The sequence below is a fragment of the Sturnus vulgaris genome, chromosome 5 (genome assembly GCF_052056855.1).
Source record: "Sturnus vulgaris isolate bStuVul1 chromosome 5, bStuVul1.hap1, whole genome shotgun sequence".
In the NCBI taxonomy this organism is placed as follows: domain Eukaryota; kingdom Metazoa; phylum Chordata; class Aves; order Passeriformes; family Sturnidae; genus Sturnus; species Sturnus vulgaris.
Window position 1 is genome coordinate 1939157 of NC_142247.1, and position 14126 is coordinate 1953282.

The following is a 14126-nucleotide window of genomic DNA, read 5'->3' on the forward strand; positions in this document are numbered from 1 at the left end:
TAAGTGGAAAAATTTAGAGCTGATTATAAAATGTTGTAATCAGGTGCAGCTATGAAGATATGATAATACCTGAACTGAAGACAGAAGGCCCTGTTGGGGATAAAAAAGCAGAGTGAAGGACTGGAAGCCAAAGCTGAAAGTGCACAGCCAGTGTCTGACATGGCAACACTGTCAGAAGAGAATTATGAGTTGCATGATGAGGTTCTCCCCCAGAACAATTTCCACGAGTTAGACCAGGGAGAGAATGGGGATCAATGCAGCTCCTTCACAGATACATTTTGGTTGCTTCAAAAATTAATTCATTAATTCTAAATAAACAGAAGATCAAATAGAAGTAGTCTGCTTTAAGATAAATTAACTAGAGGAGAGGGAAGTGGTAAAGCAGCACTTGAGAGAAAAGTCTGGATACCCAGAGAGGAGCAGGTTAGTCCATTATGCTCTTATTAAAATGAGACTCTTCCCATTTTCCCCTAACTTTGGTATGTGCATTATTTTTGGCAACACCTTCTTTGATATCCTAAGCACACTGTAAGGAAGTGTTCTAATAATACAAATTGGCTGCAGCCAGGCCCTGGTGGGTGTTTGCTGGGCCTGGCAGAGGCAGAGCAGAGCTGACTACAGCACACAGGGATGCTTGGGATGGTGTGGGCATGAGCAGGTTCCTGTCACTCTTCAGATGTGGCACTTGAGTGGCCTTTAATGCATTTTGTCTGCATGAAGCCAGCCCTGGAATATGTCTAAAAGGCTCCCCTGCTAGAGTGCAACAGGTTTTGACAACCACCAGTGCTCAGAGGAAGAGCAAATGTGTGATTTAGGCCATTGTTGGGGAGTTTTTCCCCACAAAGAGAGTTGTCACATTGCAAAATTGTAAAGCTGCATATAATGGGATGCTGAGTGCACAATATGTTACAGCTCTCCTATTATTTAACAATATAACTATGGTTATTTACCAATCTTAGATTGCCAAACCACAGAGAAGCAAAACTATGGGAAAAAACTTAGCATGTCTAAAGCAAAAATTTGTTCTATCTCGGGCCATGTTATTATATTTTAAGATTTTATTAAGAAATAAATTTATTGAGCACTGTTTGCCTTAGAGGTGAGTGGTTCTGAAACTCTATTTCTTGTTTCCACATAACCATGCCTCAGTAAATGTTGAAGTTTTAACAGGAGTTTGGGGTCAGTTTCCTTAGGCAAGCTGAAAAAATTATTTCTGATTATTTAGTTAGTAGTAGTGATGTGGTCTTCTGTAATCATACACCAGGCACCTCGAATGAGGTGGGGAAATTAATCTCTGGTGCACCTTTGCAGTAATGGATAAATAAACCCAAAAGAAATTAAAAGGAAAACATAACTTTAGACTGATTCTAGAACTACTTTTGTTTCCTGCATACAATAGAAGTTTACATGCAGAAGACTGAGAGTGAGATGCACTGGAAAAGTTAAAATAACTAATTCCTCTGGGTAGTTTTCCTGTCATAACCTAAAATTAACACCGTGGCACTGTGCAAGCACAGAACAGAGGGAGCTACTTTATCCCATAGCCTTTGCAGTAAGAAAAAAAAAGCAATTTAAAAATGCAGCCTTTGATTTTCTTACTTTACTCCCTTTCTCTGGATGTCCCCTATTTGTAATTCTTGCTTCTGCCTTTCTGACACCCCCCAAATTCCTCATCCCCAGGAACTGTGGGCACATGAGAGCTGGCAGATCAGGCCTTGGCTTTCCTTCCCTTGGAACATGCTCCCTTCTCACATGGGGTGCTGCTCCAGAATAGAAATAACTAATGGCAGTGTGACTGCCTGAAAGCCACATGGAGGGAGGGAGGAAAGAGATGCTATTCACTTCAGCAGTGCAAATACAGCGAGAATTTTCTTTCTACAGGCATGTGTGGGAAGGGCATCAACAGAGCAATTACATGGTGGGTGGGAAAGGGGATTTTGTCACTTTGGCAGTGCTGGCAGACAGAAATAAACTGCTTCTAGGGGAATAGCAGGGTAAGAACTTGCACATCAAGAGCATAAGCAGAATTAAAATGGGTCCTTAAGGGGATTTATTGAGGGCTGGGTTTTTGTTTTTTTTTTTTTTTTGAAAGTGCCTAAGGCCCCTCCTATTTCATTGTGTGCAAGCCAAGAATCGGGAGCAGGGTGAAAAAGTGAGCAAATTGCCTCAAAACTAGTAAGAAACTGTTCTGACTGCAAGAATTTGATTGAAACCCCTATGCAGCTGTTACAAAACGTGGCACAACAGCACATTCAGCATGCAGGGCTGGTGAGAGGAGTAGTGGCCACCAAAGCAGTGTGTAAGAAAACCTCTTCCTTTTTCAAATCAAAAACAAGAGTCCATTTCCTCTTTTTTTTAGAATGGAATGGAATGGAATGGAATGGAATGGAATGGAATGGAATGGAATGGAATGGAATGGAATGGAATGGAATGGAATGGAATGGAATGGAATGGAATGGAATAGAATAGAATAGAATAGAATAGAATAGAATAGAATAGAATAGAATAGAATAGAATAGAATAGAATAGAATAGAATAGAATAGAATAGAATAGAATAGAATGTGCTGAGTTGGAAGGAACCCATCAGATGAACAAGTCCAACTCCTGACCCTGCACAGGACACCCCAAGAGCTGCACTGTGTGCTGGAGCTGCTTGTGCTTTTTCCTGCTTTTCCTGGAATTCCATATTTCTCATATGAAGGCAGGAGGCAAAGCCTGCTCCAGGTTGAATGGAAGAGGAAAAGGAAGCATTGCTGTTCTGCACCCACAACTGCAAGGTGCTGCTGGCCTTCTCTGGGAAATAAAACAAAAAAAAAAATTTCTAACATGGGTTACAATAACGTTGGACAATTGATAACACATTTGGGTGATGGAGATGGTTTGGCTTCCTTGTCATGTTTCTTTCTTGCTAAAAGAAAACCAGCAGTGTGGATGAACACAGCTGTAATGTGATAGTGCTGAATTGGAAATTATCAGATTGCTGCAGAAGAAAGATAAGAAATATGATGTGTGGACCAAAGAAATGGGAAACATAGGATGCTATTTCATGGAACCCCAGGTGCCAACGACCAAATTGGAGTCACCTGGTGTTTAGTGGAGCCACTCCTCACACTCACCTGGTGCCCCAGTGCTCGTCAGAGCAGGCACTGCAGCTGAGACAGAACAAACCTGCCTTCAGCTAGACAGCCTGCAGAGATTTTCAATGATGATTGGTGATGTCACATAAAATTGACAGCTCTTCAGACAAAAGGAAGGAGCTTGACTTAATGAGTGCTATGGGTGGGTGTATAAGCAAAGACTTTTCTAAGAATTATCATTACCTAGGAAAGGCAATTTTCAGCTGAATTGACATTGCAGTAATTAAGGGCCAACGTAGAGAATTTTGGTCATTATAACTATTTAAATTTCCAAATTGCTTAGTTTAGAATTGCTTATGATTGAAGTGCCACTGACAGCCCCATCACTTTCTATTTTCAGCCAGCTTGATTGGCAAATTGATGAGGTCTGTACCTCACAGCCACAGTTCCACCTTGGTGCCAAAAGTCAATACCTGGAGCAGAACAGCAAGGAGCACCTGTGGTCAGATCAAACCACAGTGAATCCAAGCTTTAAGTTCACTCCTTGATACTGGAAATGCACATTAAAGGGGTCACTGGATGGCAGATTGTTGAACACCACGATGAAAGATTCCTTCATATTTCAGTTATTTAAATTTACCTTAGCTGTGAATTATAGCCTAGTTGGAATCCACACCAAACCTATTTTTTTTTCTGACTTTTTTTCCTCTGTGCTGCCAGCCTCGGGTGGACAATGCTTCCCAAATGGCAAATGTTATTCTGTGGTCAGAGGAACTTTTTTCAGAGATGGATGAAAGAAACATCTGGACAGTCTGAGGGGATTGCATTATGTCTTGCAGCAACTCTCCTAACTCTAAAAGTGAATCATTATATGTTGTACCTGCCAGTTGCTTTAATTCTCTTGTCATAACAAAGCCAGAAAGAATGGGAGACACAAACCATATTTTTATTTTAACAATTTAGAAGACTTTGTGCATTATTCTGCAGGAATGGAGGCACTGGTCTCCTTTATCTTTGGCATGTTGGCCTCCTTTGCTTTCTGCTATAAAAATGTATTATTGTGTACTTATTGTGTACTTTGTTCTACCGACTTAGAAAGAAATTTATTTTTTTTTTTTTTTTAGTCAGTCCCTCTTCCTCTGTACTGTCACTTTTGATTCACAGTTGCTAAGCGTTGCAAAAGCTCACCAGAGGGACACTCTCACAGTGTGATTTGCAAACTTTGAAATAACACCCACCAGCAGAAGCACCATATGCTACAATGTTGCACAGTAAACTGACAGCAGTATTTCATTTATAATTTGAATTTCCAAAAATGTCAGCATTTTTCACATCAACAAATGCCTCTCGGCTTGCAGTGCATGACTCTTTCCTCTGAGTGGACATTAAATTGTGCTAATTCTGCTTGAATTTCTCCAGCCTTTATTAATGACAGGCACATTCAAATCAATTGGCTTTTATTATGGTGACTTGTCGTATTGAGACAAAATAAATCTGTGAATTTTCTGAATGTGCAGATAAGTCACTGGGCTTAAATGCGACCCAAATGTGTGTGTAGTTGACAGCATGTGGACTTTGTGGCTCTTTGTAACACTGATAATCCAGAGCACCCTCTTTGATAATAAAATAAAGTACCAAGGAATAGTTTTTTAATCAGTCAAAGGCAAACTTCACATAAAACACAAGCTGTTCCCTTTGTGGTTAATTTTCATCCAGCTGCACTTAAGTACAACAGAGCCAGCAGAGAAAACTACTTGGCAACACTTCCTAATTAGGGGACGTTAATTACAGCTAAATACTATACAATTTCTATGTTATAAGAGTTCACCTAAATCAATGTTATTATGGTACTAAAGGAATTAATAATGATTTCATACGTAGAAGCTGTTGCCAAACTACCCATTAGTTCAGAGTTTAAAACGACTTTACAATGAAATCTCTAAATCTGTGTTACATAAAGCGCTGGAGCACTGGCAGACAATCCCCCATGGCACTTGCATTGTGCTCTAAGAACTGTTCCTGATGGCATCCCCTGCTCCTGCTGCACTGCTGCGAGGGAACACAGGGACACACTTGGCTCCACTGAATATTTTGGGTGCAGGTTTGGTGCACATTTCGTGGGGCAAACCCACAGACACTTCCCAGTTCAGGTCCCAGTGCTGAAATACAAACTGGGGGGATGCAGGGGGGGATCACAGCCCCTCTGGCTGCCAGGCCAGGGCTCAGAGATGCTCTCTCAGGATGGAGAACCTCTCGTGGAGCTGATCCATGCTGCAGTGTCCTGCACTGCATCTAGTCATATTGCTGCTTTAAATGCAACACTTTTTCTTGCACCTTGCATTTCTGCATTTCTGGCAGCATCTGCCTTGTTAAAATTATGGCTTAGCATTTCTAAATCAAATCCAAATTACCAAGAAGGGAGGAACATTAACCTACTATGCAGACAGAGAATTTCTCCTGGGTTATTCATCCTTAAATAGGGATCTGTTAATGTCATAGCAGCTTGGTCAGTAAAGTGGGAAGAGAGGTCAAGACTGGCCTGGATGCACAGAGCAAACCTCAGGTCTGTGCAGAGCCAGGGAAGCCACGAGTGTGCAGTGCCCCAGCTCAGGCTTTGCACAGAGCAATCCTGGATGGTTTAAAGCTCTCTTTGTGCTCACTGTGTTTGAGGAAACTGCACTCCCTCCAGCATCCCTTGGCACAGTTTGTACAACTCACAGGACTCTCCCTGTGCTCCAAGAACTAGCTGGTCTTTTCCCCCCACCCTGAGTTACTGCTGCCCTGGGAAACACTCAGCTGTACCCTTCATTTCTATGAAATGGAAACTCTTCTCCCTTAGTGTCCAGCTCCTCTTTTTCCCATTCTGCCCCTTTTGCTCACCGTGGTGGATGAGGTCTGGTGGGTGCAGAGAGATACCTGAATTTGGTGGGTGGCAGAGGGGAGCTGCTTTACAGCCTCATTGGTTTATTTCTCAGAAACGGACAGAGAAAGATTTGTGTTGTCGCAGGGAAAAGCTGCTCAGTTCAGATGTTTTAGAGCAAATCGGGATCAAAGCAAGTTATTGATTAATTAACGGCATGTAATTAACTGAACTATAAATCCAGGGTCAACATTAGCACTGCAACAGATAAACCACAATACAAGATGCTTTCAAAACCTAAATAAATGCTTGTAAATCCAAAAAGAGCCTTCAATATGCCATCCATCCCCAAAAACCTCCCACCACATTCACCCTACAAGAGGGTGAAGAGGGACCCCACAGGGCTGTACATGCAGTTTAGGGTCCCTGAACTGTCAGTCCACTGGGAGGGGACACTCCTTGCCTCACTGTGCTGGGGATGTGAGGGACTCCCCCAGAAAGGTGAGAGAACCTGCAGGAATTTAATGCCCAGCACAGGAAAAGTCACGTTCAGCAAACACACGCAGAGTTTTATAAGGCAGCTCCTGAGCTGCTGGGCTTTGAAGAGCTGACCTCCAGCCAAGTTATAAAAGTTGTTTTGCTGCACTGCCCCAGGACGGGAACATCAAAAAGATCAGGAGATAGATCCAAAATTAACCCTTTCTAAGGAGTCAAGTGTGAGAACACATGGAGGAAATGTGAATAGATCGATACAGGTATCCACAATCACTAAAGAAGGCAGGCAGCTCTGGGAGATGTGCAAGCCTTTACCTGAAACCATCACCCACAATGACTTTTCTTGAAGTTTTGATCCATCTGGGGACAGCAATGAGCACGTGGGGTTGCTAATCCAAATGTGTTCACTGGGTACCTGTGCACAGCACTCCACTGGGACACCCCATGCCAGCCCAGAGGAACAAAAGGCACAAGGCCAAGCAGGGAAAGGCCAGAGCAGAAGCCAAGCAGGCAGGAAAGCTGCAGGGAGGTTTGTGTCCATGGCCCAGGGCATCACTGCCTTGGGTAGGATAACCTGACATGCCTAAATCTTGGATGTACCAGATATCCCAGCTTTCACTCCCACCCCACTGCTCTTCCTTGAATAAGCAAGAGAGCACTCTGCCTGCAAACCACAGTGTTTTGCCTTTCACTTTTTAGTGAAAGCACTTTTTTTGTTTAAGAAAACATATCCATATCAGCACTAGAATTGTATTTTAGTGAAACATTCAGCAATATTTACACCAGCAGAACACTAACAGATAGTGCTGCATCTTTTACGTATGGAGCAAAGGGCTGACTTGCAACAGACTGCTATTTTGATAAGAATACCTTCTGCTTAGGAACTATTCTTAAGTTTATTTTTCAAGTCTTATTCCAAATCCATGTTATAAAATGTTTATATGTGCACTTAGGAACGTGGTTATGGTATAGATGTAAAAGGCAGGGGAAAAAAAAAACCAAAAACGCCCCACAACTGGTGTCTTTTCTCATACTTAAAATGTCAGAATGGATTTGCAGTTCTGTGCAGAGCCAACCCTCACAACTCAGGGGATGCTGCTGAAGTGCCCATTGCCCCCCAGCCCCCAGCACACCTCCGTGGTGCTCCCCAGGATAGCCCAAGAAATCCAGAGGGAAGCAGAGCGGGTCTGTCACCTTAAGGATGTGAAAGGAGATGTTCCTGTGACAATAAAAGCATTCCTAAGTGCACCTCCAATCACAAATCATTTTCAAAATCGCTCCTGGCTTTTTAATTTCTTTCATTTGGAGGATTTACAGTGCTCTGAATGTTTATTCCATGGGCTGCCCGTCACGTGCACCCCACTGGCACAGTCCCTGTTAATCCAAACCTCTGCAATGATCATCTGCAGCTTCTAATGAATGACTGATAACTCTGGGTGGAACTCTTGCAGTGATTAAAGTTAACATCTAGCACACAGAGCCTCCGTGTTTCAGCCTCCTCTTGACGGCTATTTGCCATTCTCCCTTTTTAGTATTGCCATCACTGAAACAAAAAGCTCCTTGTTTGAAAATTATTTATGGAGTGTTGCAGTGCTTTATAAGATTTTCATACAGCACTCTGTGAGCTGGGATCCTTTTGGATTAGAGTGTACTCTCAATTTCAGTCCATGGATGAGAAGGACTTGATTTCTTTTCATAGTTTGCAGCTCCAGAAATGGCCATGAATATGTATTCTGTCTTTTGACACTGCTTTGGGCTGGCTGTTGGGGAAATCTGGGCAGGATCTGAGAAGTTAAAGATGGACACAAGACCCATCTGTGTGCCTCCCTGTGCAGGTTTGTGCTTCCTGTGGCCCTCTTGGGTTGGGTTGGGTCCCAGCTGAGGGGCTCCTGCTGCCTCCCCAGTGAGCTGCCAAAAAATCCTAGATAATGACTTACAGAAAGGCACTCATCCTAAGCTCCCCCTTTGTTATTTTTGCCTGGTGCCCCTGATATAAACCCAGCACTTTGTATCAAACCATTCTCCCTCATTGCTGGAATTCACATTTACCTCCATGGACACTTTTGAATCAAAGGTGTGCAAAGGCACCAGCCAAGAGCCACCTCACATCCCAACAGGGGCTGTGTGCAAACAGGGCCAAACAACCAATCCCTGCCTCAATGAGTTAATTGCTCAGACAAATTAAATTTACAGCATGTGACAAGAGCCAAGGAATAAACATTGAGGCCTGGAGGGCAAAGCATTTAAAGTTATAAAAGACTAAGCTGCCCATGCCATCATCTCTCAGCCTTTGTAAATTCCACTTCCAGTGACAATTTTGTTTCCTGGTCCATCTGTCTGTCTCCCAGCCATTCCCAAACCTAAACTGGTGGGAGATCGATTGTGAATCACTTTCTTTAGGTCCCAGTATTGCTCCTCTCCAGAGAGGAGCCGTGTTTCTGGCAGGTTCCCTTCCACTCAGATCACCTCACTCTGCATCTGGGCTTCTGAATCATTTCCCCCAAACCTCCCCCAATGACTTTTCTTCCACTCTGCCTGCTCCCTCTGGCTCTCCCTGTTTCCTTTATTCCTCTAACCTCTGCCAGTGTCTTTCTCTCCCTCCAGTCCAGCTCTTGCCTGCTGATGGAATCACACTGTGGCTGGCACCATGTGCCACACTGACACTGATGCCTTGGGGTTTAGCTTTTATATCTTTCACAATCTCTGCTGCTTGGTGTGTAAATCTGAAACTTCATGTTAGATGTTAGTGAGGTCTCTTCACAGGGTGGTTGGACAAAACAATTCCTTCCTGGCTGGAGAATCAAGGACAACTGGTACCCAAAAATCAGAAACAACAGCGAGTGAAAGGGGGTAAACCAGGGGCTGAGACTTCATAGCCTGGGGCTGTGGGTGGATAATTAACCCCAATGGGGTCAATTGATTTGGGTGTAGCCAGGCTCTTGCACTGCCCAAGGTGGATCCTTTCAATAAATACCTATTTTATTCCTTTTGATCTGTCTAGTCTCTGTTGCAGGTCACACCACAAAGGCAGGTCCTGAGCAGCAGGACCATTCTGTCCCTTGCCACAGGTCCGTGCTCCAAAACACTGGAATTTCATAGATCTCAAGTGCCCCAGTTTCCAGGTTTCTAGTTTCTGAAAACTCCCAGCCCACTCCTTATTTTTATTCAGCTTTTTCTTCTGACACTCTTTTTGTAGAAAGTTTAGTCAAGGAAGACACCTACCTAGGAAATTTCAGTCCAAGCAATTAGCTCACCAGTGCCACAATTGGATCATAATGGAGAACAAAACGTTTATGACTCTTATAAGTGTTTGAGACTCCAACTTCTGCCTGGAATAAGTGTAATTTCTCAGGAAGGATTTAAAGCTCTATTTGTGCTTTGCTCATGCACTTCACTCCTGTTCTCTGCAAACATACCCTGTTGACCAATTACACTGTGTTCAAACACACAAGCAGCAATTAACTTACTCATCTGCCTCACCTGTCACACGTGTATTTAAAATTCTCTCTTAGCATCTCAGCGTTTCTTCATCTCGTCAGCAAAACCCAAAGCACTGATGTATTCTTAGGCACAGCACTTTTTTTCTGCTCTCTCCGTGTGTTGCACCAGTTTTACACCCCATTGAGTTCAGGAGAGCTATACAGCAGGAAATTAGGCCCAAAGTACATATAGAGGTTTAAATCCCATCCTAAAACACTGTAACACACTGCTCTGAGGCCCTCTAATGGAGACAATGGCAGCCACGATCAGCAAAATGAAATGGAATTAACACTAAACAAAGGAATCTCCACTGGAGGAGGCAGCTCAGGGAGCACATACTCAATGAGTGGATAAATACTTCTCTGCAGATGAAGTGACTTTTATTTATGTATTTATTTGTTTATTCGGAGCAGAAGGTCAAGAGGATTTTTTTTTTTTTAGAGAAGCAAGGGTGGGAAGCGAATGAAATTGGATCAAAGGGAAGAGTACAGGTGAGACCTCCTGGAAACCTCAGCCTGCACAACTTTGATGGGGAGGTCATTGCTGCTGGGGCCATCCCTGCTGTGTCTCCAAGGACAGTGTGTGGCAGAGGTGGTGCAGTGAGTGGCCATGAATACCTGTCCATCCTGTCTGAAGGTGCTGTGTGTGCTTTGCCTGCAGTCTGACAGAACACACTGCAGCAGCTCTGACCCCTCCTGTGCTGCCAACACTCCCCTTTCTCCCTGGCTGGCCCTGTGAAGTTGCCTTGGGCCACATTTTCTCCTTCCTCTCTGGCAAATCCTAAGCCAGCACAAGGCCAAGATCCTCCTGCTCATCAGCAGCTCTCCTTAGGGGTCCTGCATTGGGATCTTAGCTGGCATTGTCAGGGCAATATTTCAGAAATTATGGAACAGCTTTGCCTTCAGTCTGCTGGGGATACCTTTGCCTTCTGCCTCAGCTGCCTCCTCCTCACCTCCTCATCTGAAGTGTCTTAAAGAAATAGGAGTTGTGGGAATTTACTCAGGGTAATGGTAGAGAGAAGTAAAGATATTTTTCTCAATCACTGGAGGAATATACTCACGCTGGATCCCATCAGGTTGTTTGAATATGTTGGACATCCACACTATAACAGCAGCCAAAGATATCTGTCATTTCTGACTCTTCCTGTAAGCTGAGGCATTAGTCACAGAGCTGTGCCTTTTTCATTTGAGCCTGCATTCCACACTCAGAAATAAAGAAGGAAACCATGTAAAGATTATTCCCATTTCATTAGCTGACCTGAGCCAGCCAAGCGAGCCCTGCCAGTACTCCAAGAAATGTAGTGGCTCCCTGTCCGGCCTCAGTATGTCTTCAGGAATTTATTTAAAGCTTTAAACAGGTGCAGGGCAGGTCACTTTTCAGATCAGGAGTTTTTAGGGGCCATTCTGAAGCACATTTAGCAGAAGAGACCCAGGATGACACTGATTTACAGACTGGCACAGGCATTTTGTGAGTATTTCCTATCTCCAAGGATGGGTGGGGTCTGGGCTGCCATGTGGGGAAAAAATATCTGTCTGTGTAGATGTTCCCCACTCTGCTGCCATCAAACACTGAAATAACCCATTTAAAAGTGCTGAAGAAACTACAAGTCAGTCCCTGGTGCCTGGATCTATAGTTAGAGGGGCATTACTGGATGATGTGATCCTACCAGATTGCAGAGTTTATTTCTTTACAACATTAGAGGACTTGTCAACCCTGAAGGGACTAAGGGAGGGAGGATGGAGAGGATGAAACCACCTGGATGTGCAGCACTGCAGATTTAAAGCTCCAAGTCCCAGGGCTCAGCACACACAGCATCTATTTAACATCCTTGCAGCTTCTGGGCTTCAGCCTGAGAATTGCTCCAGCACCATGAACCACAGAGCCTCCCCTCTGTGCCTGCATTAGGCTTTTCTTAACATTCAGAGGGAAACAACAAAAGTTCCCCTTTTCCTTTACAGCTCTTTCACTTTTCCCCTAATGAAGGTGGAATATAAAATGTTGAAGGAAAAAGCAGTTTTTTTCCCCCTACAGTCGAATTTCTTTTTCAGTTATTTTTAATCTGACATCTGTTTTAACATGCATTCACACACTGCATTTATTTTAATTTTTTCCCCTCCCTTGTGTTTTATTATTTACCTCCCGTTCCAAAGAGATCACAAAAGATTACACTTCAGTGAAGCAATAACAGCGGTGGCAGTGATCTCTCTTACTTCTCACAAGTTTTCTTTATGCCCCTCTGTTTTCCCTTTATCTACATCTTCCCATCACTGCTGTCCCAGAGGCCTCGTTACAGCTGCTCTCACACGGGGTGGAGGCATCCATGGGTTTTTGGTTTTTTTTTTTGGAATTGGACAGATATGTGCTAACCAGAACACAAAGCTCTTCTTGTTCAGAGCCCCGAGAGTCTGCTCTGTTTCAGAGCAGAACTTTTTTAAAAAGTTCCACCAAGAAATGCCTCTCTGGGTGAGCTGTGGTGCTTTGAGGAAAGCCCCAGACTCTGCAGAAGGCAGCAGAGAGCAGCCAGCACTGAGGCATGCCAGCCCTCAGCCAGCCTTCTGACATGATGCTGGCTGAATGTTTCATTTCCCCTGGAAATGAAGATAACATCCCTAATCATCTTACGTGTAATTAAATTAAATCATGGAGCACACTCATTCTTCACCTTCTCCTAAGGAGCTGGCTGCTCAGGTCTGAGCTTTAGGGTGGAAAAAAGAAGATTTCCCGATGGAGCAGCAATCACTAGAGAGAGTTTTCCACTCTTTGCACTCTTTCCAGCCCCAGGGCAGCCTCTCAGGCTGGCTGGTGCAGCTGGCAGGCTCCGTGGTGAAGCTCACCCAGCTCCTCCACCAGCCCATTTGCTCTCCAGGTTGTGACAGTGACAGTGACAGTGACAGGGACCCCTAAAACACGGGATTACCAAAACAGCCTCGGCCCAGACATAGGGAGGGAAGTGGCTGGCTGCTTTGCTTGTCTTGTTAACTAGTAAAGAGGTGAGAACTCCTTGAAGACTTTGAATAAAAGCAGAGCTCATGCTGTTACTGAAATGAGAAAATCAGGTTGGGAAGCTTTCCCTCCTCTTTCTGGGCAAATCATCATCCATCTTAGGGTCTGGTCGCTGTGGTGGTGGTGCTGTTGTGTATTTGGGTGGGGTATAGAGGTGATGCTCATCTCCACCTGCTGAGCCTGCAGAGGGTTTATTCAGCCTCGGGCAGAGGTGATGAGAGGAGACATCACTGTCTGTTCGTATCTGAAGGGAGAGTGGCAGAGGATGGACCAGGCTCTGCTCAGTGGTGCCTAGCAAGAGGAACAAAGGCAGAAAAAGATGCTCTGGAAGTTCTACATGAACTGAGCACTGATTGCCTAGGGAAGCTGTGGAGCCTCCCTCACTGGGGATATTCCAGAACCCTCTGCACACAATCCTGTGCTGAGTGCTGCTGGGACAGGGAGGCTGGGCCAGCTCTGGTCCCTTCCAACCTTCTGGGACTCTGGGATTCCTCTACTCCTTCCACACAGAAAGCAAGACTTGAAAAAAGTGTACTCATTTCCAGTATGGCTTCCTCAGTTTGTTAACATTGTTTAAAAAGCCTTTTGTTTTCATCTCAGCTAAAGAAGCAATTTTAAATTTATGCTTCCTCAATTCAGTGTTTTCAAGCACTCCCTGTGATCTCAGAGATCTGAAACTTTTATGCCTCAAGGAAGCTTTGCTGTATTTTTCTGCACCCATCATCCACTTACTCCTGCTTTTAGGGAGTGCAAGGGCTGCAAACGTTCTTGGTTCTTCTTTCTAAGTCTTATCACCTCTTAATTCAGCACGGTTCTGACTTTTTGTGACTTTAATAGTAACAGGCAATCAGTAATTTTACCAATGGTGTCTTTACATAATAAGAATAATCTTCTCTCTGGTTGCCTTGTTTCATAAGGACTGACCAGAAGGACAATTTGCTTTCTTTCCTGGGCAGGTTGCACCTAAATCCTTTGACTCCTACCCCATACAATACATATAATCCAGCTGTGATTTCAGCAAAAGCTCACCAAGATGTGGATAAAACTTGCTGTTGTTGTTCGTGAGGTTTTTTTCTTCTCCCCAAGAGAGGCAAGGAGCCAAAGTTCCAACTGAGCAAAATAAAATTAAAAGTAGATCAGTTTTTTCTGTCTCTGTGGCATGTGCTGTGGTATATAATGTATGTTCCCTGCCTCACAGAGGAAATGAAAG